The sequence below is a fragment of the Manihot esculenta genome, chromosome 5 (genome assembly GCF_001659605.2).
Source record: "Manihot esculenta cultivar AM560-2 chromosome 5, M.esculenta_v8, whole genome shotgun sequence".
Taxonomy (NCBI): domain Eukaryota; kingdom Viridiplantae; phylum Streptophyta; class Magnoliopsida; order Malpighiales; family Euphorbiaceae; genus Manihot; species Manihot esculenta.
In genome coordinates, this window is record NC_035165.2 from 24,814,124 (window position 1) to 24,818,941 (window position 4,818).

General features: G+C 22.9%; 1 non-coding gene across 1 annotated transcript; it reads left to right on the forward strand.

The window, feature by feature from the left end:
* Positions 1–1,552: 1,552 nt before the first annotated feature.
* Positions 1,553–1,636, forward strand: TRNAL-CAA. The gene has a single exon. It is a non-coding gene; the product is annotated as a tRNA-Leu (tRNA).
* The last annotated feature ends 3,182 nt before the right edge of the window (positions 1,637–4,818 follow it).

Below are 4,818 nucleotides of genomic sequence, written 5' to 3' on the forward strand. Positions count from 1 at the left end.
TGGTAGCAACCGTACCAACAGCTCTTGAATTGCCGGTCATTTCGAAAGAGAGAAAAGAAAGATTTTTTTCTTTTAAGAGAATGAGAATAAGAAATCAGTTTTAATCGAAATGAACTGAGAGAATTTAATGGATTTTCGACAATGAAACCAAATAATGTAAAACAAAACTGTACTGCGATTGGTCAATTTGCAAGAGAGAAAAAGTGAGGTGGTTGGTGCCTACAGCAGCCACTCCGACGCTCAAGTCTACTAACTGAAAAATAGGGCAAGTGTAAGGAATTGTTTAGAATTTAAGAGTAGTTGTATAAAAATTATATATCTTGAATTTTGTGATCATTAGTTTTTATATTACAAGAAAATAGAATTAATTACAGTATATCTTATAAATCCAGCAGGCGTTGACTAATTGATAAGGAATCCCATCGGCTAATTGATCGGAAATTCCATCAGCTAATTGATAGGAAATCCCGTAATTATCAGCAATAATAGGGATCTAACAATAATAGGGATCTGCTGGATTATGTCCTCTAACGATAACTTTATGTAAAAACTCGACCTTTCCTTAATAGAACAAATTTTAATGAAGAATCGGGTGCAATAGTATCCGAACCTTTCTTTTCTCGAGTAAAACCGCATATTAATTTATCAAATTCTTACTATGTGATTTTAATAGATAACTCATAGTTTACTTTAAGTTATGTTATATTATAAATCTTAAATAAAATATTTTAATATATAATATTTTATGTGATATTTTATATAATGAAAATTTATTTATAATAATTATTTATTTAATATTATATAAGATAAATATAAAATAAATATACTTTCAATATAAAATTAAAATTAAAGAATTATATATTTATTAATATAAAATTTTAAAAATTATATTATAATTTACCATTAAATTTTTAAATTAAATTTAATTTTTTTTATTATAGTCAAAATAAAATAAAAAAATTAATTTTATTATGTAAAATTTAAAATTTAAAATATAAATATAAATTAATTTAAACATTTAAATTTTTTTATTCAATAAGTTTTTTAAGAAATAATTTTTGACATATGAATTAAAAAATTTTAATTAAAATTAATTAAAATAAATGAATAAAATTGAGATGTATGTAAAAAAATTAATTTTATTATATAAATTTTTAAAGTTAGAATATAAACATAGAATATAAATATAAAAAGTGATAAACGTTTAAATTTTTTATTTAAAAAATTTAATTTTATATAATTTATTTCAAAATTCTATTAAATTTGATTACAATTGATTTTAAATATAATAAATTTAATAAAATTAAATTTTCAGAATTAAATTTTTATTTTTATTTAAATCAAAAATATAAAATATGAAATTCAATTTACAAAATTTTAAGGATTGGAATTGATTTTTGAACCGACTTTGCTTTTGGAACCAGCAAAAGCGATGCCGATAAAGCCATGTTAATGCTCATCCACGTCATTGGGTAGACGGTGTCGTGGGTGGGAGTTGATTGTGGACCAATAGTTTCTTTGGAAGATTTCTCTCGAGCAGCTTGAGCACCAGGTCAGGATGGCCGAGTGGTCTAAGGCGCCAGACTCAAGTTCTGGTCCTCGTGAGAGGGCGTGGGTTCAAATCCCACTTCTGACAACTATTTAACTTCTATAAGAGAGTACATGAAAATTAACAGTTGCATGAAGAATTTTTTAAATTGATATTTAAATTTAATTAGAGTAATTAGAAAAAATATTACCTTTTAATAATAAAAATTATAAGAATATATTAAATAATAAGTTAACAACTTATTTTATAAATATTTAAAATTGAAATTATAAAGATTAAAAATGAATTTTTTAAATTGAAAAAATATAGATTGAGAGGAATATAGAGGTGAGGGTAATTGCTATAAAAGTAATATTAGGAGTTTGAAATGTCATTTATGAGAAAATTATTATCAAATTTTTAAGTTTTTAAAAAAATTTATTAATTTATATTTATATTAAAATATTTTTATATTTTATAAAACTAAATTATTTATTTTATCTGTTAAAAAAATAATTACTTAACTTAATTTAATCTGAACTAGATAAACTAAATATTAGGAATATCTAAAATTAACAGAAACTAAATAATTCATACAATTTAGATTATATAAAATAAATAATATAAATATTTAAGATAATTTAATGAATGTTTAACATAAAAACTAAAGAATTTAATTTTATAAAATATAAAATCTTTTAATTAAGTAATTTTCAAATAAAAATAAATTAAAAAATTTATAAAAATTAAAAAAAAAGTAATTTTTCTTGAAATTAAAAAAAAAATATTTAAATCTCCTTAAATGACTTAAAAAATCTTAAGAGCTCCAGACCCTCCTGGCCATACATGTCTCCGCCCCTGGATGCCACCGCCTTCGCAGTGAAGATTCGAAGACCTCGCTGTCGAGTGAGCCTCAGCTCCACTTGACCAGACAACGGCCACTCCCATCCCAAAAGCTAGGGGTTATTTATTTATTTTTTAATATCATTAATAGCAATAATCAAAGCACATAATATTAGACTAGTAGTTACTCTAAATTTTTCATAATTTTTATTTATTTTTAAAAATTTTTAAAATTATTATTTTTATATTATCGTAATATATATATTAAATATTATAATTCTATTTAATTTTATTTTATTTTAAAATTTTTAAAATGTATTTAATAAAATTTAATATTTTTAATAAGGATATAATTAAATAATAATAAAATTTATTTTTTTAATATATAAAAAAATAAAATAGATAAAAATTATAAAAGGAGAATTTTTTTTTTTAAATTATGAGTTTGTCTTCTAATTAAAATATTAAAAATAATGAGAAATATGATTTTAAATTTTATTATTTATATTTAATTAATTTGAATAATAAGCTAATGTTTCACTAATATACAAAATTTTTCAGAGGACTAAAGTCTTGTTATATTACAGTTGTTAAGAGTATTTAATATTTTTTCGGATGACTAAAGTCTTATTATACTACAGTTGTTAAGAGTATTTAATATTTTTTCAGATGACTAAAACATTGTTATACTACAGCTTTTAAGAGTATTTAATGTTTTATTTTCAATATTTAAAAATCAAAAGGGTGATTCATAAAAAGGTTTTTTCTTTAATTAATTAAAAATATATAATAATAGTAGACTATTAGTGTGTTTTTTTTAAGTTTTTATTGAAATTTATTTTCTTTTATGGACTAGAGTTTTTTAATAAAAAACTTCATTTTTATGTCGGATCATATTCCAATATGAGTAGGGTGAACAATATTTGGTTCAAATTGAAAAAAACGATCGAACCGAATCAATTTGAAAATTTGATTCGGTTTTTTATACATTTCGGTTCGGTTCGATTTTTAATTTTAGAAATTTTGATTATTTTGGTTCGGTTTGATTTTGATCAGGAAAAAAACTGAAAAAACCGAACCGAACCGATTAGTGATAATAATATGTTTTTGTTAATAATATAGAGAAATTAAATCATATTAAGATTAAAATATTTTAATTAAATTTTAAAATATTAAAAATAAAGTGTAAAAAATAAAAAAATTATTAAAAATCGAAACCGATAAAACCGAACCGAATCGAACCGAATCAGATCGGTTCGATTTGATTCGATTTCTGACCAAAATCAGTTCGGTTCGATTTTCATAAACACTAAAATTTCAGTTTTCGATTTATTTGGTTCGGTTCGGTTTTGAACCGAACGGACTAAATGTTCACCCCTAAATATGAGTAAAGAGGCTTTTTCTCCCTAATTTGGAAGTGGACTTGTTCCCAATTTCTAAGACGATGGTTGTACATAGTATTTTTCTTTATTTTTTTTTAGTTATAGTAGAAAAGAGTTATTGTAAGAGAGATCTAATTGTTTCTACTTATTTTTGTTGTAGTTTCATTCTTCTCTTCAAATTTGTGCTCCAAAATTATAATAAGAAAATAGGTGAACGGTAGTTCGTGTAATCTCTTATTTTTAATTTTTTATTAGAAACACTTTAATTTGAAAATTATTTGTGACTCTGATCATAGATATTGATGTGATCGTAGAGGTTCTACTCCTTCCTTTTTATTGGCATCAAGTATTCATTATCCTCTTTCAAATTCTGCGGTTGGATGTGTCTTTATACTTCATACCATGACTTTTGTTGGTTTTCAAAAAGCTTTTTTTCCTTGATTGTTATGTTTGGCTCTCTCTTTACTTCATTTGGTGTTTATGACTTCAACTATTATTTAAAGACAAACTTTTCGATCAGTTCCATAAAAAGATGTGACCGAAAAAAACTTAATTTAGTTGAGCGATCCTATTTTTGCATTTAGTGAGTAGGTCAACAGGCTTGGTTTGGATTTAGAATTCTTTAGATTGTCTTTTTGAATGTTTTTTTTTTAATTATTTTTAGGCCTTTTGATGTTGTTATATATGGGAGAGTATAAAACATTATTTAGAACTTAATAATAATTATATAAAAATTGTATATCTTAATTTCTATGATTATTAGTTTTTATATTGCAATAAAATAAAATTAATTTATTATGATATATCCTAATTAAATTAATTACAATATATTCTAGAAATTTGGTAGACGCCAGCTAATTGATAAGAAATCTCACCGACTAATTGATCATGAATTGTGCTCTCTAATGAATAATTTTATGTGAAAACTGATTTTTCTTGAATAGAGTGAGTCTTAATAAAGAATCAAGTACAATAATATCTAGACCTTCCTTTTTTCGGATAAAACTGCATATCAATTTATCATATTCTTAACATGTAATACTAGTTTGTAGTAACGGTCCATAA